General features: G+C 38.4%; 1 long non-coding RNA gene across 1 annotated transcript in view; it reads left to right on the top strand.

Moving 5' to 3' along the window:
• The window catches only part of LOC309658604, a 254073-nt gene extending 239584 nt beyond the window's left edge, over positions 1 to 14489 (top strand). The window contains exons 4-5 of the long non-coding RNA XR_014262306.1: positions 253 to 3331; positions 3374 to 14489. This is a non-coding gene — a long non-coding RNA (uncharacterized lncRNA). The remainder of the gene's footprint in view (positions 1 to 252; positions 3332 to 3373) is intronic.
• The last annotated feature ends 10120 nt before the right edge of the window (positions 14490 to 24609 follow it).

Here is a 24609-nt window from a genome sequence, read left to right as displayed (position 1 = left end):
CTGTCTGGCCCAGAGCTCAGTGTGCTGGGATCTGGTCTGAATACTCTTATCCTGTTTCTCTCATGCCTTCCTCTCCTGCTTGGACATCTTGATATCCATCTGAGCGCCCCTCTCCAGATTCTGAAAATTGTTGGTATCCCCTAGCTGTACCCAACGGTGGGTTCTCCTCCATGCTGGAGTGACTGCATGTGTGTTGTCTGTGGGACTAATCAGACACGGGGTTGAACCCAGCTTCTGATCTTTCTCTTCCAGGTTTGCTCTGCCTTGTGTCCCTTCACAACTCTACAGCATCCCTTGCCCTGCAGAGAGGTCTAAGGCCCGTAGGCACTATTTCTTGTGGATGAGCATGAGAGTGCAAATGCACTATAAAAAAGGTAAGGCTGTGACTGCATTCAATCATGGGGGAACTGAATTCTGTTTCAGTTTCTGCTGTCAGAACAGCCTATTCTTCTAAATAAAAACATGAGCCAAACACAGTCTAATTTAGTTAATAGAATATCATGGTCAAATCAGATTGGATATTTTATAACCTAAATCAGTTGTGGAAATGAAATAACGTGCCTTGAGCTCCTAGCAGGATGCTTCTTCTATGGTGTGAAAAGGTGTGTTAATAACTGCTAGTTCTCTTTTTCCTGGCAATCAGTTCAAATAAAATAGAAAAGGTCTGTTCTGATGTGGTGGGTAAACCTGGCTTTAGTGTCTGTATTCTAAGTCTGTCTTCCTAAAGGCATGTATTAAGCATCATAAGAAGGGTCTGAGGCCATTAAATTCTACTGGACAGTCCAACCATTACGGCCAGAAGCACATCATCAAGAAAAGCTGTTATTTTTTGACAGTGGTTTTTCCATAATTGATAAAAGCTACAGAATAGTCTTTGCAAAACCCAGGGTCTCTGTAGGAGTGTGAGGCCAGCTTGGGAATGAACAGTGTGTGTTTTGTTCAACTTGGTTCAAATCATTGAGCATCTGATTTATGCAGATAATAGGGAGCATTTGTCCAGACACCTGGCATGTGCAAATTGCTTCTCATTTTTATACTTGCAAATTAGGAATCCAAGACCCCTGCAAGGTTATGAATAAATAACAGGGCTAAGGGCTTACAGACCAAAGTCATTGTTAAAATAAACAAGCTTTAGCTCAAGATTTAAGAAGCCAGTCACCCTGCACGTAGTGCATTCCCAGCTCTGCACTGTCATCTTTGTGGCTTATATTCACCAGTCATTTCTTTTTCTTTTCCTTTTTTTTTTTAAAGAGATTGTCTCCATTTCCTCATTTTGATGGCCTTTGACAGATGTCAAAGGCCATCAAAGGAAATATGGTTTTATACAGTGAGCCTGGTTGGTATGAGGATGAGGTTAGAGGTCTTTGCTTTTCTACCCTTGGTAAAGTCTCAGAAAAGAGTTGGCTCTGGACAGAATTGTGAGAAAGTACACCCTTCCATTCCATGACATTCCTCTTTCTCTACCCTGACTTTGCCCTGTGATGCATTGCCTCCCCTGAGTGTTCTTTTTCTTCTTACCCCATCTGAAAACTTGTTTTCAGGAGATATATGCAGGAAAACTCATACTCATGAGCAGGCAGCTGTTAAAGTTGTAATATATTCCTTTTACAAAGTATACTGGTATTTTAAACTGGAGACAAGAAACCACATGTCAGAGGAAAAAAAATAGGAATCTGCTAATTGCAAAATGTTAGGCATTAGTGAGCAGATGGAGAAAATATTTCAGTGGGGGAAGGAGATCCTGAGTTTCATTAATCCACACAGGCTACTTGCCCTGCCTACGCATACAATAGGCTGTTCTTCAGAGTCGGAAAGTCAGGACTGAAGTGGAAGGGTGGAGGAGAAGAGCGGATATATATGAGGATCAGTGGAGGAGAAGAGCAAGAAGAAATATGTATGTGATGCTAAGGGGTTGGAGTTATCTTTTTATTAAGAAATTGAGGCTTTGGACTAAGAGATGGAAAACAAGGGTGCTTACAATTCCTACTTAATACCATGGAGTGGAGGCTATCCTGACAATCTGGTGTGCTTTCAATGTAAAAACATACTTTTGAAGAGTGATAAGTCCTTATGTAAAAGCTTGAAGTCATTATTCATTTTGTTAATATTTTCACTTGTTTCGTGTTTGATTTGCTTAAAGTAATGCACTTTTCGCACAGAAAATAAACCCTAGGCAGTAAAATTTAATCAGATATGGTGTGGTGGCCCCCAGGATGGCCCCCAGTAACTCTTGCCTCCTGGTATCCATGTTCTTGTGTAGTCTTTTCCCATACTGGGTATTATTGATCTGTGAGACAAGTAGGATATTATGGAAGTGGCACTGTGACTTCTGCAAGGTTAGGTCACAAATGTGTGATAGCTTCTTTCTTTTACTATCTGCATCACTTGCTCTGGAGGAATCCAGATGCCATGTGATAAGAACATACAAGTAGCCCCACAGAAATCTCATGAGGGAGGAAGTAAGGTCTTCTGACATTAACCAGCTCCAACTTGCCAGCCAAATGAATGCCTCCTGTTGGAAGCAGATTCTCCAACCTCAGTCAAGCCTTCAGATGAAAATCCAGCCAACATTTTCATTGTATCCTCATGAAAGGCCCCGAGCCAGAACCATGTAGCTAAGCTGCTCCCAACTTCCTGACTCACAGAAGCTATGAGAGATAACCAATGTTTATTGTTATTTTAAGTCAGTATATTTGAGGTAATTTTTTATGGAGTAGTAGATAACTAATACATATGGATAAGGCAGGGATCTAGGCTGGAAGTATGCACAGAGAAAGAGTGCCTGTGTTTTACAGATATTATACATTGTAGAAAGGAGAAGGGCAGTGTAGGGTAGACCAAACAGTTAATGACTTGTGGAGGAAGTGACACAGTAGATGTCCCACAAAAGACCTAGGACCACTTGAATGAATGGTCCCAAGAGAAATTTTTCTGGTGGGAAGAATGTGATTAGAAGGCAGAGTGATATGGGGAAGGGGAAGGGTAAGCTGGGACGAAGTGAGAGAGTGGCATGGACATATACACACTACCAAATGTAAAATAGATAGCTAGTGGGAAGCAGCCACATAGCACAGGGGGATCAGCTCAGTGCTTTGTGACCACCTAGAGGGGTGGGATAGGGAGGGTGGGAGGGAGGCACAAGAGGGAGGAGATATGGGGATATATGTATATGTATAGCTGATTCACTTTGTTATAAAGCAGAAACTAACACACCATTGTAAAGCAATTATACTCCAATAAAGATGTAAAAAAAAAACAAAGAAGGCAGAGTGATAGAAATGAGCAAGCTCTTTGGGGGAGGTCTAGTGTGTGTGTGTGTGTGTGTGTGTGTGTGTGTGTGTGTGTGTGTGCGCGCGTGCGTGCATGCATGTAGAAGGGTCTTAAATGCTAGTTTCTGATTTTTTGATCTTGGAATATTATCTAAGAAGTAGGAAAAATATTTAAAATTCTTAAGCATTAGAAATCGTCTTGGAATCAGATTTTAAGAAACCTAATCTGGTTTTAGACCACAGGATGAGTTAGGAGAGAGTAAAGATCACTGAGAAGATCCCACGGTGATATAGGTTTGTGAGAGATTTAGTTGAGGGCAATGAGAGTGGAGAGGAAGGGCAAATCTATGAGAAGACAAAAAGGCCAAGTGACAACCTCTCTTCCCTTGGACAGCAAACACCATGGTGTCACGAACTATTCTCGTTGCCAAGCACATAACCGGCATTGGTAAATGTTCAATATGTATTTATTGAATGAATGAATGAAAAAGGGCCAGTCCTTGGCAGAGATGTCAATAAATAAATGGTTAATCAACAGTTGGCAAAATTAAGACCTCAGGAAGTGTGAACAACTCCCTTCCAAGTCCATCCTCCTGTTTACTATTCTTTTGTTCACTGGCCTTCTTTCAGGTGTAGAATAGGACCATGTTACTTGCCACCCCCGGGTCTTTCCTCATGGTGCTGTTTGTTCTTCCTGGACAGACTACTCCTGGGTCAGTAAGGTAATGAGAGATGTGAGGATCATTTGATTAGTATCTGGCTGTCCTATTAAAATGCAAATAAGCTCCACAAGGAGAGGGAGCTGTCTGCTGGAATCACTATTATATCTCCAGGTCATTTTATTGTACCTATTTTTAAGTTAAGGATGAGATACCAAGTAAATCTCTTCTTCTTCTCCATCACATCTCTCACTGCCTAGAATACCCCCATGCTCTCCATTTCTCTTCCTGAACAGCTCTTTATCTCACATCTCATATTCTACCTGTGCATAAAAGAATTAACATAGCCTTCCTGTGACTGCTATCCTTCAAAGGGTAGCTTTCATGGTTAGCCGTTGGCTGGTGTCAGTAACATGAATTTCTGGAGGTTTTCCACCATTCCCTAACTGATAAGAGTGGTTCGTTGTACCTAAATTATTTGTACAAATAGTATTCATATTGGACACTTGCTTTTCTCTGGGAGTCTGGAATTTTTGTACAGTTAGGCAGATGGTACCTATGTGGCCAGACCCCAGTAACAACTTTGAGTACTGAGTCTCTAATGAACTTCCTGATAGACAACATTTCACACACATTGTCACAATTCAGTGCTGGAAGAATTAAACACCTTCCACGTGAGTCCACGGGGAAAGGACTCTGGAAGCTTGTGCCAGGTTTCCTCCATTCTTCTCATGTGCCTTTTTCCTTTGCTGATTTTGCTTTGTATCCTATTGCTGTAATAACTCACAGCTGCAAGTACAACTATCTGCTGAGTTCTATGAGCCCTAGCAAATCATAGAAACTGGGGGTGGTCTTGAGGAACCCTGACCCCACCATCCATTGGCAAATTCTGTCAGCATTGCTTTCAAAATCTATCCTGAATATGACCATTGCTCATTTCCTCTACTGCTTCCACCCTTGTCTGAACCATTACTATCTCTCTCCTAGTTGGTACTCTTAACCACTCTCCCTATTTCCATTCCTCTTTGTTTTTGAGCAGAGCAAACTGATTAAAACAAAAACATGACCTGTCACTCCTCTGCTCAAACCCTCCAGTGACCAGACCTCCCACTCCAAGAAAAAGCAAAGAAGTACTTACATGACCACTGTACCCTGGCTGCCCATTGCCCCCTAGCTTGCATACCCTCCTGCTTCCACCTCGTTCCCATTCCTTCACAAGCCCGTTCTCCCCACAGAGCCTTTACACACACAGTCCTTTTGACCTGGAATGTTCTGCCCAGATGGATTTGTGTGGCTCAATCCTTCACTTCCTTTAGACTTTTTATCAAATGTGGCCTTAATATGAGGCCTTCCCTGGACACCCTATCTGAAATGTCAACCTCTCCATACTCCTCATCCTTCTTTACTTTTCCCCCTTAACAATTATTATCAACCTATTATAGGTGCGTTGCTTATTTACATTATTTATTGTAGGGATTTTTGTCTGTGTTCACTGATGTAACTCCGGTGCCTACAATAGCTCCTGACATACGGAAGGAACTCAAGAAATGCTTGCTTAATGAATGCACAAATGAATGAATAAATAACACACAACCCAGCACCAAATCTCACCTTTTCTGTATAGCTTTCCCCAATTCCCTAGAACCTTTTGTATATAACTTTTTTTTTTAGTAATTTTTTCCTCATTCTTGTTGTTTGCTACTTCTGATTGACAATTATTTCCTAATTCTCTTTGTAGTCCATACACCTGGAACAGTTTCTGGCATGTTGTAATTCAACAACAACAAAGTTTTGAAAGAGTGAATGAATAAATGAACTTTTCTTGTGATGCAAAATATCTTTCCAAATGATTATTCCAAATTACACTGACGGTAGCAGTATATGAGTGCACTCCTTTCACTAAAGATAAGGTAGGGAGTTTGTTTTTGCTCCTTCAGTCATGCTAAGTGGCTATATTGTATTTTTGTTTGTTTCTTTGATTGCTACTGTTTAACTATTTTCAATTCTCTTTGTTAAATCTATAAATCTGTTCTGCTTGTCCTAATTTGTAATTTATTTTAGAAACAATGAAAACACAAAATTTCCAAAGAGTATGGAAATTGGTTGTTTCTTTCCATCAGCAAGATTGGAGAGTGTGTGAGTCAGGGCCCCAGATGCCTCCAGGGCCAGACAGGCAGCAAAAATGAGTGAACTGGAAGTGAATGTTCTGTTGGTGGAGACGGGATGTACATTCTCCGCTGCCCCTTGCTGCTAGTATTCGGTACCACTAATGAGTGCCGTGAGGGGAAGTGGGCTCAGTGTTGCCAAAGTTTCTTTTTCAAAATTAAGTCTTTTATCTCTTAGGTCTAAAGGTGAAATCCTGGAGGTGAAAATACAGAGTAACTTTAGCAGTAAAAAGATTCACCTTAAGAGGTAATGAAATGGTAAAAGTACTAAAAAGTAATCAACAACATGTGATAACATGAGAAGCTGTGATACAGATTCACTACCCTTGAGAGTGTTGAACATAGTATGTGCTTCATATTCACGTCTCTGGGAAGTATTGGTCCGGCTTATGATTAAGAAATCATTTGTTTTTATTCTTTTTCTCCCTCTATCAGATTTCCAAATTGTAACGATTGAACCAGAGTTGGCAGAAGGCTACTCCTCCGTTTGGTTTCGAATCTGATAATTCATTTACAGCAGCTATTAAATTCCTGACTGATAGGTCAGGGAAGCTTCTGGCCAGCAGAAAGCATGTGTTGTACATATTTTATCAACCACACAACACAGCAGAATTCCTCATTTTCATTGCCAGCTGCCCTATGCCAACACTCTCCTGGAGTTATGTGCCATAGAACTAGGGTTATATTATTAAAATCTGTAGTCTTGAAGAAATTGCTTTGTTTTCAAAGAGTTGCTTGCTAGAAAAGGGGAATGACATTACTAATACAGGCTGGCCCATCATTTGGACAGTTCCCTTGGTGGTCAATTATAGCTGGCATCCTATGGTGAACAGCATCTGTTATACAGACTTCAAGTTTTCTTCTCACAATGAAGAAGATGGAGAAGCTGTTGAATGCACATTGGGAATCTTCCCTAGTTTTGCAGGTGGCATTGCCAGATCTAAACTGTTAGCGATCACCTTGTGTTAATCTTTTAAATTTTCTTCTTTTTTAAAATATGAGGTTTTCTGCGGCTGCCTACAGGATTTCAGCATAGAGCCATATGTGTCTTTTTGTGAAAATAACTGAAGTGCTTATTGCTACTTAAAATTTCAGAGGAGACAGAATTTGTCAAGTTCAGAGCTCTCAACCGGGTGCTCTGGAAGAATATAAAAGAGAGAAGTTTGGTTTATCATGCCTAATAGGAGATAGCACTAGAAATATCTGGTAGTGGTTCATTTAGTTTGTTTAGGACATGATTGTAATGTTGGTGTATAAAGAAAGTTACCCAAAACCCATTTTCATAATACCAAGTAATGACTGTACTTTATCATAGCACTGTTGTCCTGTAGTCTAAACATTATTGCCTTATTCATCATGCCAATAGCATTATTTTCATATCCTATCTCTCTTTTGCTTCCACTGTCAAACAAGGCAATAAGTGAATTATGCTGCCTTTAATTTTCTTTGGGCAAACTATATAAAAATTGACTTTATTTCTCTTTAACTTAAATATTTTCTAAATTTAGAATTAGATCCTTGATGTTTGAATGAGGCTTCATCTTGTATATGTCCTGTAAACATGTCCTGTATACGTCCTGGTAAAAGAGATCAAGCTATTTAGGAAGTGGTTACGGCTTTTTCTTAAATAAAAAACAAAAACAATCAGAAAAGCAGACTAAAAATAGGCTTACATGGCTGATTATTAGTTTGAAAGAATATATGATATTCAGAGCCTGCTATGTATCAATTACATGCTTGGTAGTTTAAAGACATTTATCATTTCTACAGATTGGCCTTTTTCAGTGAGTATTAGAATTCTCTTTACACAATGAAAACACGAAAGCACCTGGTAAGGAACAGGACTATTTCTAACAGCCTCACTATGTGAAACTGAATCTTCTCTTTTTGCAAATAGTGGAAGAGATTCAGGATAAATGTACATAGATAAATTAGCTACATGGTGGCACCGAGGCTTTTTGACATTGCAGAAGGAATGAGTTCAGCAAACCAATTTGATAGTCGTACCGGTTATGTTGTGTTCGGCTCTAGTGGCCCTTTATAGTGACACTGAGTTTTCTTTAATCTCCCAGGATCATATGCCTCCACATGAGTCTGTGTCCTTTAAAACAGACGCCTTGGGGATGCTGAGCATCCAGAAAATGCGCCAAATATTTCAACAACTCATCCCTTTGAATTGCCTTGGGAGTAACTGGCACTTTCTTTGCAACACTTTCAGTGGTGACAGTTCTTCAGTCTTTGAGGACTGGTTTTGAAAATGGGAAGCAAACAGAAAAAAAAAGGGAAAAGAAGGAAAAGCTGTCCAGAGCTAAGTCTAGAGAATGTGGTAATAATTGCTTTACCTGAGCTCCAACTGAGATGGGCTTATCCAATAACAAGCATGATTTTCCCTCCCTTCCTCCCTCCCTTCCTGCGTTCCTTCTTCCCTCTTCCCCTCCCCCCCAACTCCTTCTCCCCCTCCTCCTTGTCTGTCTCCTCTTTTCTCTTGGCTCATAAAATGCTTTTGTGAAGAAAATTTCAAAAGTGTTTTCAGCATGGAAAATTTATAAAATAAGTAAATATTCTTCCAAAGTGATGGCTTTGAATACTAATATTTTGAAAAGTAAGTTCTAGTGTGTTTGTAAAAAAACAGATCTATCTTACAGCTAACCCCAGTGAAAATACCCATCTCTGGTTATCTGTTGCTGTGTACAAACTACCCCCAAAACTTAGTGGTGGAAACGGAAATCGTTTGCTGATGCACACAGTTTCGTGGGTCAGGAAATCAGGCAGGGACGGAAGGGGAGGCTCCTCTCCGCCCTCACCCCCATGAGAGCTGGGGCCTCTGCCGGTGGCTCAGTGGGCTGGAGTTGGCTTGGACAGGGCACTTTGTGGCCTCAGTTCTGGCTGTGGTCCTTGGGCCTTGTTCACATCCAAGATGGCTTTTTTTCACTCACGTGTCTAGAAGTTGGCTTGAGACGGCTAGAATACCTGGCTCTGGCTGGCCTTCTCTCCCCATATGGGCTCTCAAAATACCCAGATCCAACTTCTTGACAATGTGATGGTCTCAGCAGCTGGACTTCCCACACAGTGGCTGGCTTTTCCCAAAGCAAGGGTTCCAGGAAGCAAGAAATGGAAGTTGCCAGTCTCACAAAGCCTGGCCTGGAAACTGATGTAACATCTCTTCTGCCATATTCTTTGAGTAAAAGCAGTCACAGAGCCAACCTAGATTCAAGGGCCAGGGACATGAACCTCAGAATTCAATGAGAAGAGTCTCAAAGAATTATGTGGTCATCTTGAATCCACCGCAAAACCTAAAGCTATCCAGATAGATAGGACATATAATCTCTGGATTCTTCTCTCATTTGAAAACATAAGAAATGTTCCAGGTGCTCTATGAATTAAAGGTGAAATGTCAAGCACAGATTTGTCTAAGGATATGGTATGTATATGCTCAGAATGTACATACATTTATTTCAATAAATTTATTTTGATAAGGAGATAATTCTGGTTAATGTTTATGTCTACATGACAGACTCATTCTAACAAATAATCTATCAGCAAATTTTGGATACTTTGGAAAACAATCACCTGATAGATTAATTCAGTTTACCTGTGCTGTTATAAATCATATATTCCTCTGTACCTTATTCATGTTCATATCTTTTCCTGAAATATATTACTTACATTCATACTTGATTTGCTTCCTAAAATGTCTATCTAGCCACCAAAATCCACATCTTCCATTAAGTCTTTCCCATCCCCAAATCATGTATTTCCTTTCTTCTAAGCTTCCATAATTTTTGGAGGCTTAGAAGAAAGAAATTTTCAGGTAAATTTTGGACCTGTCTTACGATTCTTCACATACTTTACCTTGGATTAAAGCTATTTATTTACTCATTGTCTTTTCACTCCTGGTAAGCTCCTAGGAGGTGGGACTGCTTTCTCATTTATTTTTCCCCCTGATGCCCTTCTTAGCATGGTATCCTGCCCAGAGTAAGTGGTGGAGAAGTATTGGTCAAGATAAATAATTGAAAGACTAATACATAAGGATTTCTGTTGATTGTGCTAGTTTTATAGAAAGATCCATTATTCTAAAGGATGTGATAAATTGAGCACTTAGCCTGGACAGAACAATGCTAAGTGCTTACATACAACATCCATTCAGCATTATTAAATGAGGGCCCTGGTACTTGCCTAAGCATTATGCTGGGCAAACAAATGAATGTGGCTTCCTCACTCAAGGCACACTCATTCTAGTGGAGAAATTGGACACCACACAAGAAAGGGGATAACCATTTAGTAGAATTGTGGTAAGAGCTATTAAAGAGGGGCACAATATGCTAGGAGAAGATAGAATATGGAGGTGACTTTTGAGGTGACTTTTAAAGGATGATCAGTAATTAACAAAAAGGTAAGGGAGTGGCGTTCCAGGACCTGAGGGGGAAGGATGCATGGTCTGCTGGAGAATGGAGAGTAGTGATGTTTGTGCTGAGATCTGAAGGATATATGGGAGTTGACCAGGTGTATAGTGGAGGAAAATAATATCAGGCAGAAGAAACAGCTTGTGTAATGTACCTGAGGTGGGAAAGAGCAGAATTAAAAGAAATTGAGTGACAAAGTGACAAAGGCAGGACTTAAATTCAGGCTCTCAGATCCAAAAGTCAGAGCTTTTATGTGAAAGAATATTTGCAAGTACCATTCCTCCTTAGGCTTAGGTGTGGACTAGTTCATATTTTGGACACATGAGTTACATTTTAGGTCCATTAAGAGCAAACTATGTCTTCTCTATGCTCGACGTGGCTTCCCCACACCTCTCCAGTCACATTAGAAACAGGGACATAGTTAGAGAAGACATACAGATCACGGCAATTTCCAGACAGTTCTGGGCTCTAGAGAGTAGACTGCAACTATGAGCTCAAGGCAGCATTTCATGGTAGGCGTGAGTGATGTCTTCTGAGAAGCCCTTTATCCACACAGTAAAGAAGCAGGCTGTGGTCCTCTCTGCAGTGTGATTGTAGAGTAACAGACTGCATACAAACACACCAGAAACTGCAGAGAGAAGCCTGGCTTAGGAGCCGAAAAGACTCAGACTAAAGTGCTGGTGTGGTTTAATTTAAAATCCTAGCCTAAAATTACTAGGTCTGTGATGATCTTAACTGCATTGAGCTTAAGGTTTTTACCTGTAAGAAGAGTATCATAATCCTTACTCTAAGAGGCTATTGTGATGATTAATAAGACATTGTAAAATGACTGCACTCTATTAGACACTCTATAAATGATAATTAATATTGCTGTTATTACTATTTCTATTTTACATTTTGCATCCTTTGGTTGCCAGAGCAGGAATAATGGCTGTTTAAACATTGACTTACTTCATTTCCTCTATGTAGCATCTGTGTGTGGTAGACAGAATAATGGCACCCCCAAAGATGGCCACATCGTAATTCTTGGAACCTATGAACATGTTAAATTACAAAGCAAAAGGGACTTTGTGGATTAATTAGATTAAGAATCTTGAGATGAGAAGATTATACTGGATTATCAGGGTGTAGTCACAAGGGTCATTGCAAGGCTGGAAGCAAGTAGGTCAGAGTTAGAAATATTGAAAGATGCTACTCTCTGGCTTTGAAGATGGAGGAACAGATTCTCCCCTAAAACTTCCAGAAGGAACCCAGCCATGCCAACACCTTGATTTTAGCCCAGTGAGATCTATTTTGAACTTCTGACCACCCGTACTATAAAATTATTGTTCTAAGCCATTAAGTTTGTGGTAATTTGTTACAGTAGCAATAGGAAACTAATACACGACGGGACAAATAATTTTAGCTAGTAAAATTTTTATGTGCAAGCTTTGTGCACAGGAAAGCATCTTCGTTTATATAATTGGGCCTTATAAAATCATCTGCTCATAATTGATGGTGCTTTTATTGATGAAGAAAAAGCCCGTACCGAACCTAAATTTATCCCAATAATCACTTTATTTCTCCTTTTCTTTACCATAATATTAATTTTTTTCTTGTTCATTTTAAGAGTAGCCGAAAAATAAAAATAATACGATAGAAAGTCCTTTGAGAAGAAGATTTCCCGAGATGTTTCTATGCCTGGCATGATGGAACTCCCCCCAATGACATTTATAACTGGGAAGCACTGAGTTCTTCAAAGTTCACACGGAATGAGAGCCTGGCCTCTTGAGCAGGAGGATGTCATCTGCCATCACCATGACTTTCTGCCAAAATGATTGCTTGCCTGTCTCGGGAAGGATATTTTTAGGCAAGAATTTCCAGTATAATCTACTCCAGTAAACATGAGATTTTAGAAGTTTTTGGTGATTCTGCCTTAGTCTTGGTACTGCATGGTTTAGTAATAAAATCATTTAAAAATGGATTTTTTTCTGTCCCTCCATCCTGTCTTATTGTTTTCTGTCCCTCCATCCTGTCTTATTCTTTCCCTCCATCCTGTCTTATAGCCATCTGATCTCCCACTTAAAGCCATTTACTCTGCAGCAAATAGCAGAGCATTTTCACTAGGCTGGATATGTCTTTGATGTTCCTGTTTGTTTATGCATTATGTCAGGAAGTAAAATTTCAAACATTTAACAAGCACCCTTACCTCTGCTGAATAGACATAGAGCCAAAAGAGTATATTATGAAATTCAATACAGAAAGAGGAGTAAAATTTTAACTTAATACTAGGAATTTTTGTGTTTTTCCAGAAGTTTGTCAACTTTCTGTACTTTATGCTTAGCCTTTAGAGTTTTTAAGACCATGACAACACTATGAAAACAAAATGCCAAGCTAAGTTGCTAATGTCCTTGAATTATTGAATATTGCTCTCAGAACTGTAGTTATTTCTCTGGAAATAAACCATGGCTTTATATGTAGGCTATCAATACTGCTCCATTTATAAATACTAAAGTATTTCTATTGATGAAGAAAAAATTTGCTTAGAATGGTAGCTTATGCCACTTCTATGAGCAAAATAACTACTTTAGTTGAAACTTGTAATGACGTCAAGTTTACTACAATAGAATTGAAACTGCTCTAAAATCACATATTCCCTGATCAACACTAAGGCTAGAACTGTGACAGACTGTTTACATTTGAGTCCTTTAATAATTTTTATCTTCTTCCTGACTAAACCTGCCTGTAGTATGCAAATAGACTTAACATAGAACATTGCTTCCCTATATAGGTAGGGTGCAAATTACTTTCAAAACAGAGCTGTTGTATGTGGTTTGGAAAATCTCATTTGTGATTCTGATCTGGGGCTTCCCATACCTCCACTCAAAAAGTGCCTTTTTAGAATATCTATGAGTTTATGGCAAACTTTAAAGCGACTAAACTAGCCTTTCAGTGAAGCATTAGATAATACCAATTGTCATAATCTCAAGAAACTGGAGTGACTCTCTCTAGAAGGAAATAGCCAGAGAATTATCTCAAAAGTGTGATTTAAAAAAAAAAAGACACTAGATTATTTCACTTAGCACAATGCCTTCCAATGATATCACTAATATGTGGAATCTAAAAAATACAACAAACTGGTGACAAAACCAAAATAACAATAACTGGTGAAAATAACAAAAAAGAAGCAGACTCACAGATATAGAGAACAAACTAATGGTTACCAGTGGGGAGAGGGAAGGGCGGAGGCTCTAATGTAGAGGGTTAAGAGGTCCAAACTACTAGGTATAAAATAAGCTACAAGGATATATTGTACAACATGGGGAACATAGGCAATATTTTATAATAACTACAAATAGAGTATAACCTTTAAGATTATGAAACACTGTTGTACACCTGTAACTTATATAATAATGTAGATACCTATACTTCCATTAAAAAAAAAAATTAAAAAGGTTAAAAAGAGAAAAAAAGAGGCTTTCGATTAGACACTGTCAGTACTCTGCCCATATCCCCTCACCTTTATCTATTCAGTGCACTCTGACCAAATTCAAATGCATTTCTCTGCCTAGGGGCTTTTTCCACATTCTAGAGCTCACTTTGCTGCCCACAGGCTAGGCTGGGAGAGGCAGAGAATTAATGTCCTGCCTGGAAACAGCCTTTGGTTTGTGACTGACAGAGATTGGTATACAAATAACCCAGCTCTATCACCCTCAGGTGAGATAAATCTGAGGCATGTTTCTACACTGGCTCACAGCCTTCTCTAGAAGGGTTAACCGCTAGTTACCAACAGTGGAATCTTGCTTTGTAAAAATCCTTTTTTACCTGTTTTTTTTTTTTTTCCTATCTCACTTCTCTACTTCTCTGTTGGAATTACCTTCAGTATAAACCACCACCTAGGTTCCTGGAATCCATTTCTAGCAAAGAAGTACATACCTTTTGATAAACAACTTCTTTTTTTTCCACGCAGTTTTATTGAGATATAATAATTGACATACAACTTTGTGTAAGTTTAAGTACACATAGTAATTTCAAACACATGTATATTGTGAAATGATTACTATAATAAGGTTATGTAACTACTATTTTTTTCCTTGTAGTGAGAACATTTAAGATCTATAGATCTACTCTCTTAGCAACTTTCAAGTACATAATACAGTATTGTTAACTATGGTTACCATACTGTACATTAGATGCCCAGTACATACTGTCTCTTCTTACTGTCCTGAAAATATGATTGCCCATTTGACTCTAAGTAAGACTACATTTATTATTTGGTTTTTGGCTCTTCTCTAAAGTTATCTTCAGATACTTAAATATCTGTCTTTTAGCTTCCTGATGATTTCCATTTTTATTATTTCCTTTCTTTCAGCCCTATCGGAAGAAAAAAATGTTCAAGGCAAACATGTTGGCTGGAGTTGGTATTGGATTGGGCTATAACGTATTATCTAGAAGTTGATTATCCCAGGAACACATTTGATTCAACACTGCGGGTTTTACTGGCAGCACGTTAAATTTAGGAATCTATCTGCACCAAGTTCTATAGAATTGCCCAGTGTGGTGGTGTTTGAGTTGAAGTTCCAGTGACTGGAGTATTATACTGATGAGATGAATAGTTTAGTCAAACTGCAAACTCAGCTGTAAAGTGTATGGCATTTCTGCCATTCCTGGGAACTGTAAACATACTTAAGTGTAAATTCTAACTATTTCTTAAAGGTGATATTTTTAACTTGCTTTAATTTTCCATCATGAACATTTAAAAGATGTTCGAAGCGCTATGTAAATTAATACCAGCCTATCAACTCATGAAATCTTGCTGAGGTCAAGTGAAAAACTTACAATAAGCATTAAAGATACAGTTAGCACTGCTATACTGTAGTATTTTTTTAGGAAGCCAAAGGATACATTATTATGTCAGAGTAGCTGCAGCATTGAATGGTTAAGGACAGGTATACATTTTAGGTTCTGATAAAAGTCTTTGCTTCACTTAACGTGGATTAGATGATTGGCCTAAGGTAATTGGTTACATTTTTTTAAAATATAGAATAATAAACCCTAGTAACAAATCATTAAAGGGAAAAAAATTCCATTTTGCAATGGGAATAAAAGCAACATAACATTTAAAATGTTTGGAAAATAGACATAGTAGAAAGTAGATATCCATGAGTAAACTGGCTTAAAATTGATTTGTTTCTGTTATGGTTACAAATAGGAGAGCACTCTAAAAATATATAGATTGTGTTAAGTGTATAAATTATGTTAATGTTTTGGCTGGAACACGGAGGACTCTTGTAGTCTTTCAGTCAGCTGTTTCCAGGGCAGCACAATCCTGCTGTTGGAAAGGGAAGGGGGAGCCAATTAGAGCCTTTGCAAAAAGTGGTGAAGCAGGACAAATGAGGATGGTAGCCATGGGGGAGATAAGCGGCCACCATGCTGGTGGTGCCCGCTAGGATTTGTTAAGTGTTGCTGAGTGGCGATTAAACAGACCAGAGGGAAAAGACCATTTTCTCTAAGATTACCCCACTGCCTAAACCATGGTAATGCTTACAGCAGGCCCACCTGGCTGATCTTCTGAAGCCCTTCCAGTGGTTCATATTTTGGGGAATGCTGGGAGACAGGACTGTTTTAAATGGAGCTTTAGATATACCTAACAGATTCTTTGAGGCTTAGTTTTTCTTATCCATAAGATAATTATAATTTTCCTACCCACTTCCAGGGGAGTTGTGAAAACCAAATCACTTAATCTATGTTAAAAGGCTTTGAAAATTGTCAAGTACTATTAACTATAAGGTGGTATGATGATGACATCATAATACATACCATATCCATTATCTGTCAGGCACACTTTTAGATGTTATACTTATATTATCTTGCTTAATCCTTAAAACAACCCTATCAAGTAGGTAATATTATTATTATCATCCCTATTTTATAGATAGAAATGAAAAAACAGAGAGACTAAGTAATTTTTCCAAGGTCACAGTAAGCGGTAGAGCCCAGAATCAATCCCGCGCAATAGGGTCTCAGAACCCATGAACCTCTACAATCCACCGCCCCCTGTTCATGGTACACTGTTCAGTGATGAGACGACAGTGACAACAAGGATGACAGAGATGAAGCTATTGATGATGATTATCTAATTTAGAAAATTGTTTTGGGCCAAAATATAGCTGAACACCTGATAAACTGACACAAGAACTGACTCTCTTGTAAGTTCTAAAATTGATTTTTACAGTGAAAGGAGGATAATCTAGGATAATACCCTCAGATAAATTTCCCCTCCTTATTTCCCTTATTCTGATGTATAGAAGCATATACATTATAAAAACATAACATTCAGAAGGATCTTAGAGGTCAAGAAATTCTGACCTTTCAGCAAACAGATGTATTACAAACTAGGCTACTAGAACCCTACTTCACTAGAACTGCTGTTGGGTCTTTGGAGGAGGGATGGCTCAAGTTTCACTGCCACATACCCATTCCTTTTTTTCCCTGGAAAAAATGTTAATATTCTTGGGGGAGGTATAGTATTAAAAGTTTTAAACTTTTATAAATTAGCACAAATGGAATTTCTCGGTCAAGTTTTTCATATCACAGCTAAGAAGGGAACAGTCCCCTGTTAGAAAACATATGTGAACTTTAAATGGAGACAAAGTGTAGGAAAAGCCCAATTTTAAATCTTTGTCTGAAGATGGAAGCCTTGGGTAGATGGGGGGCAACCCACAGGCATGGGTGATGCGGTCAGGGAGAAAATACTAACTAAAAGCCTGGAGGATTGTAAAGGGGTTGGAGAAGGTGCCACCAAAGCAAACTTCACATTTTGGGAGCTTTGTGTGAATTGGCATCCTTTAATATTCACGGATAAAGACAGAGCAGACTTTGGATGCTTGTGCTGGCAAAATGGAAAACACATGACAGACATGATTAAAAGAGCCAAGAGTCATTTGGCTTTTCAATATTCCATCAGGGAAGGAGAATATTTTATGATGTGTTTCTTTCTTTGTTAGACACTTCTGATTGTAGGAAGAGAGATCTGCTCAAGTTACTTCTAGAAAAAAAAAAAAAAGAGTGTTATTTAAGAACATACCAGATCTGGAACTTGAACAGGAAAGGTGTAAGAAGCTAGAGCTATTCTGGGGTTTCTCACCCTCCTCAACAGCACCTGTGCTCTGTCTTCCATCTGCCTTCTCACAGCTTCCTAAGGCCACATGACTCATGCCTCTACTCTGTAGGCCCTGCTAGCTGAGCTTCTCTGCTAACTACCTCATTCTTACAATGTTTCCTATTACACATCATAAAGACAGAGAAGCTCAGGGACCATGCTGCCATACCAATTTTCTTTGTAAATTGCTGGCCAACTTATGGATTGACTGTCCTTGGGCTGGGTAGGTGGGGAAAGAAAAGTGGAAGCACTTGGTAAAAAACATGTATACCAAAGGGCTGCCCCTACAGGGAACAAGAACAATTGATGACCGGTAGAAAAAGTGTGGCCAAATGAGGTACTATGATTAAATAACGTTTCCTGACATCAGTCAACATCTGTGTTTAAATTATGTAGATAAAATGTATTCATGCATAACTAAATCTGTAAGTATAACCTCAAAACTTTAAAGGAAAACATTTAAATATATAATTAGAGGTTGCAACTGCAAGAGGAAAAATAAAGCATTCGATCTCATGTTTTAAGTGAATGATTGATCATCATTTTAGAGGGATAATAAACAGATTATTTCCTATAGAGTTTTAGGATTAGCTGGTGTTATGGACTGAATTGTGTCCCTCCAAAATTCATATGTTGAAGCCCTGACTCCCAAAGTGACTGTATTTGTAGATGGGGTTTTAAGGAGGTAATTAAAGTTAAATGAGGTCATGGGGGGGGCCTTAGGACCGATGTCCCAAATTAGAAGAGGAAGAGACCAAGAATGCACATCCAAAGAGAAAGGGCCTTGTGAGGGCAAGAAGGTGGCCACCTGCAAGCCAAGGAGAGTGGTCTCTGGTCTCACCAGAAACCAACCCTGACAACACCTTGATCTTGGACTTCCAGCCTCCAGAACTGTGAGAAAATTAATGTCTGTGTTTAAGTTACCCAGTCTGTGACATTTTGTAATGGCGGCCCAAACCAACTAATACAGTTGGGTTGACTTTTCATAGGTCTGATGTTTATTACATTCTGCCTAATAGAACAGCAAACTTACCAGATATGACAGGTCCTGTAACATGAACACAGCTAAGTGATCTTATGGGGACACTTTTTTTCAGTATATCATACTCAGCTTATTTCAGAGGGTTGCATTAATATGCAGAAACATAAATACTGATTATACCTATCATTATTTTATAGGTAATGGCAATACAGTCTTTGCTTATCTATCAGTCTCTATTTCTCACTGGGCCAATAGAAAAAGTACTATACTAAAGTAAAAACAGAAATTGGTTTCCTTTTACACGTGGAAAACCAAGGGATGCTATTTCTTCTTCATTAAAGATAAATTCATTCCGTTACTTCTAACGCATTTTCAGAACAGGATACATAAATCAAACACCTGAGTCCTCTTACTAAATCTTCCTATACTCTCACTCCCAGACTCCATCAACCTGGGGTAAAAGAAGGTCATACTAATGGTCGTATTTAATAGTCCAGCTCAGTCCTTTCCAGGAATTTTGGGGAAGCTTACTTTCACTTACCTCAAAATCCCCCTTCTTCAATTGTTGTTAATGTTTTTAAATGTGACATTAAATGTTAATATTTTTAAATATTAAACAAGAACCTCTATTTTTCAGAGATATATACTGAAATATTTATAGATAAAAGGATAAAGGATAATATGCTTGGAATTTGCTTCAAAATCCAGGGTGAGTTGAGGGATGGGAGCTATAGATATAACAAGTTTGGCCATGAGTAGAGAATTTTGAGGCTTTGTGATTAGTGCAGGAAATGTATTATACCATTTTCTAAAATCTTGTATAAATTTGAAAAATTTCATAACAAATAGTTTTTCTTTGCAGAGCAAGAAACCTCAGGGGTATGATATGTGTGCTCTGAAAGGGCATTGCTAACTCATCAAGGCCATCATTGCGTATTGCATGTCCAAGTTGTGACCTGAAAAATCTGCATCCCTGTATTACTTGCTCCTGTCATACTAAGGCAAGGCTCTTCAGCTTCTCCCCAGCAATCATCTGACTGAGGTTATGATCTATTACCAGTGACAGGTCTTTCATAACATTTCACCTATCCTTAGACTTTACCTCACTCTTAGAAATACAGTTCTTTTTCTGTGTGTTAGGCTTTTTTAGTTCATAAATTTCACCATTCTAGGATAGAAGTATCAGTTCACTGACAGCACGTCTTACTGTTCTCAAAATCATTTCTCTTCGCTGAGTCTCCTAACCAGCCCTACCTCCTGTCCTCCCTCCTCCACCTCCAGTAAGTATTGGGCAAAGCTTGTGGTCCTTGATTCTCTATAACTAGAGTGTACTTGCATTCCCTCTAGTATTCTCTCTGGAGAGAAGGGCTGACCTTTATTGCCCAACTTCTTAAAGATAAATCCTTATCTCTCACTCAATATAAGAGCCCTCATTCAAAGCTCCTATTGGCCCCATGCCATGCAGCCCCACAATTCATTTATAGTTATCTGAATTCTTAGTGTCTACATGCACACACACACATGCACACACACACACGCACATACACACACACACAGCAATACAATGCTTCTAAAATCTTTCTGACTGTGACTCTTGGTCAATCCAATTATATATGGTCCATGGACTGAGTGACACATTTGGAGAGACTGATATTCTGGGTAGCTACTGGTGATACCTCCACAAAAATAGACTCCTGCCAACTAAAAGTTAGTTCTGGATTAGTTTTGGAATGTTTCTGGTGTCAGGCTTGTAAACACAGCCTGAACGGTTTGGGGTACTAGAATTTAAGAATGACTTTCTTCTTTTCTCTAAGAACATGATGTTCTTTGGAGACAGAGGAAGCACTGGGGATGGAGCAGACAGCTTCCCCTGAAAGGCCATATGTTCAACATTGACATGGAGGCTGGTATGGTAAGAGTGGGTGGAGTGCACTGTCATATCAAGCTGGCATTCATAATCCCAAAGAACAGGCTGTGGCCTTGATGACAGAATTATGCTGCCAGCCTTCCTTCTCTCAAGCTTCCCCTGTGGCATTTGAAAATGTCTACCTTGCTGAGGTTTATTCAGGAGACAAGACTATTTCCTAGTAACAACTGAATTCTAGAAATGGAAATCAAAGCCTCACTATATGCATTAGAAATGATTAAATTTACTGAACATCCTTCCAAGGAGAACAGTTTGTTTCTGACTCATTACTAGTTCTTTTTTTCTTTGACTATTCATCCCTAAGAGAGGGGACCATTTAAGACTCATGAAACTTTAATCATACTCTGATACACATTATTTGGCTATAAAGTAGCTTCTTAGTGGGTGGTGTAAAGGAGTGGGAGAAGCGTGGTTAAGAACATTTTCCTATGAAAGAACAATATTTCTTTCAAGGATACATGCAGTTGGAAAAAGATTTCAGGAAAAATATGGCCTGGCTTTACATGATAAACTCCCTGATAGATGGTTTCCTTCCTGAAAGTAAAGGTCCTTGATGAACCTAGCCCACGCCTTCCCATGGTGGTACTCTTAGTTGGTGTCTAAGAACATTTATAGTCAGATAGTTCTTCCTCATAGCTAACCTCCCTTTCTTCCTTATTTCCTTTTTTTCAGGCCTGGAGGAAATGGAACCCTCTAGTCACTCTTCTTCATTCAAATAAATGAAGACAGTTCTTTTGTATCCAAGTTAAATAACTAAATTTTCTTAAATGTTTACTTAAAGGGCTTGTCTTCTAATTCTTTTATTGTTTTTACCTTTTTTTTTTCTTGGACCCTTAATTGGTTTTTATGTGTACTTGTAAATTATAAGTAGTAAGACCCCAAATAGACAAAACGCATAGTACTCTAAGTCCTGAATAATGCCTAAAGGAGTGAATAATTTCTCCTTCCTGTTATATTATCTTTAAGTAATGCATTGAAATTTATACTCAGCATCATGATGCTTGATTTTCTGCTACAATCCTGGGAAGCCAATAACATGAGTCCCATAAACTTTCTGAGTACTTGTGTATTCATATTTTAAAATTCTGATTTGCCTGCTGATTTTAATCTGTTAATTCAAAGGATGATTATTTTCTTTTTAAGAATATAATCTATTATTTTTTTTGGTAAAGATCAAGTTTATTCTCCTGAACATTAGCATTAAAGCTGGGAATTAGAATTTAGGCATTTTTTTACTGTCTCTTTAAACTCATTTCAGACTGTGAATCTTGTTGACCACACCAATATGAGGGGATAGATGGAAAACCTAAAAATCTCTTCATGACAAAGATGAGCCATCAGGTTTTAATTGTGATATTATTTTGTTTCAGGCAATGTGATTTGCTAGGGGAATATTTAAGTGATGCTGTAATCAAAGCAATACAACCCAACCCAAATATAATTTTGTAAAGTGACAGAATCTGTATTTAGTTTCTCATGATGTAGCGTACTGTCAAGCTTGATACCCAAATTCATGTCCATGTACTTCTTCCACTCAACACAGCTGCTTTGGTGCCCCTTTCAAATTTGCTTTGAAAATTCTCCACCATTAGCCTTTGTTACTCTTATTCATTCCTATCTTTTAGTACTTAAATGTTCTTTAGTCCAAGATAGTCTTTTTTAAAAATTGTTCCCAGAAACAAAAGGTTCCTATTGGCTTTACATTAAATTTTAGTTAGCATTTCTCATTTTCCTTTTGATCTTTTCTCTGAAACCTTGATTTGAATCAGAGATCAGGGTAGAAACTAAGCATAAATGAGCTGTTTGTTTTTTGTTTTCTTTTTCTGAAGACAAGTTGTTAGCTCAGGCACTTGTTCACAACATTCCCTTACGAGCTGTAAAGTTGCCTCAGTCTTTTATTCCAGGGAAGACAAATATGAACTATAGATGTGATCTTGTATGTACCGGAATTCTCTATTTTTGACCTTTTGGAAACATCAGTAAAATAAGAAGTGCAGACTAGTAATACGTGTGAATATGGTGTTTACCTTTCTGATACCACAATCTAGAGGCCTGACTACATATTTCCAGACCCATTTGGAGCACTGGGACCAATGCTATGGGAAGTCATCCGTAAAGAGGCAGAATGCACAAGTTCACTATCGTTAGTAACATAGAGCACGCGTTAGTATGGCACTCCACTCATCACAAGCCCATTCACATCCGTTCTATCTTCTGATCCTCATAACATTCCTATGAAGCAGGTTGGGTGATCCCCAGGTCAAGAGGTTGGAAAGATTAAGGGACTCTTCCAAGTTCACTCACTAATAAGTGGCTGAACAGTGATTCAAACACTGTCCAGTGCCCTTCCAATTAGACTTGAGCCTCTCACAAGAGGCTTGTTTTTTAAAATTTTTTTAAATTGAAGTATAGTTGATTTACAATATCATGTTGGTTTCAGGTACACAGCACAAGTGTTCGGGCTTGCTTTTTTTAATTTTTTTAAATTGAAGTATAGTTGATTTACAGTATCATGTTGGTTTCAGGTATACAGCACAGCAATCCAGTTTTATATATATACACATATATATGTCTATTCTTTTTTCAGGTTATTTTCCCTTATAGGTTATTATAAAATAACCTTCTGCTATATAGTAAGTCCTTGTTGGTTATCTGTTTTTTATATAGTAGTGTATACATGTCAACCTCCTAATTTATCCCTCTCCCCAACCCCCTTTTTCCTTTGGTAACCATAAGTTTGTTTTCTATGTTGGTGAATCTCTTTTCATTTTGGAAATAAGTTCATTTGTATCTTTTTTTTTTTTTTTTTAGATTCCACGTATAAGTGACATCATATGGTATTTGTCTTTGTCTGACTTACTTCACTTAGTCTGATAATCTCTAGCATCACCTATGTTGCTGCAAATGGCATTATTTCATTCTTTTTCATGGCTGAGCAGTATTCCATTGTACATATATACCACACCTTCTTTATCTGTTCATGGACATTTAGGTTGCTTCCATGTCTTGGCTATTGTAAATAGTGCTGTTATGAACATTGGGGTGCATGTATCTTTTCGAATTGTGGTGTTCTCTGGATATATGCCCAGGAGTGCGATTGCCAGATCATACGGCAGCTCTAGTTTTAGTTTTTTAAGGAACCTCCGTACTGTTCTCCATAGTGGCTCTACCAATTTACATTCCCACCAACAGTGTAAGGTTAGGGTTCCCTTTTCTCCATACCCTCTCTAGCATTTATTATTTGTAGACTTTTTAATGATGGCCATTCTGACTTGTGTGAGCTTTGATTTTCATTTCTCTAATAATCAGTGATGTTGAGCATCTTTTCACGTAAGAGGCTTGTTAACATAGCTCACAGTATGTTATTATTGCATTGAATCCTCTTGATAGGAATTATCTGGGACATTATTTATTAATTCGAACAATACTGTGAGGCTGGTGACGAGTAGTGATGGCTCCTTCACAGAGGTAGAAATTATGTCACTAAGTGGTAAAAATGACTTGTCCAAAGGTCAAAGAGAAGGCCAGAAATATATTAGAATAGGTTTGTGTTAGCAGAGAATACTGTCCATGTAGGACTAAACTACACTAAGGAAACTAATTTATGAGAATTCAGAATCCTATCAAACTCAAGGGTCTTCATTGTCAGAATTTACATGTCACTTGAGCCAAAAAAATACACCTAGTAAACTGGAGATTGACATTTGGTTGATATCAGAATTAATTGATGTTTACAACCTGAATATAGGGTGGTGGGCTGTGTAGCAGCCCCATTTACACGCTTTTCAAGTATGGAGTCAGTGCATAGTAACTGTCAAAGAGTTCAGGGCTGGTGACGAGATTCCAGGCACTGTTCCAGCTAAGCTCTCTGGTTGTTGATACCCTCAAGTACTGCTAAGGAGACGATTCCTGATGTTACATAGTTTCCTCAGTGATCAGGGAGAAGAGCTGTGCTGGATGTCCCCAGATGTTGGCTAAAACCATTGGTGCAAAGTAATCCTTGTTAACTTGGATGTTAATTGACTTCTGTGGAATTGTCTCTCAGCCACGTGAAGATTTAAGA

This window comes from Balaenoptera physalus, assembly GCF_965194825.1.
Source record: "Balaenoptera physalus genome assembly, chromosome: 3".
NCBI classification, from domain to species: Eukaryota; Metazoa; Chordata; class Mammalia; order Artiodactyla; family Balaenopteridae; genus Balaenoptera; species Balaenoptera physalus.
The sequence above is the reverse complement of the archived record's forward strand: the minus strand, read 5'-3'. Positions and strand labels throughout refer to the sequence as shown.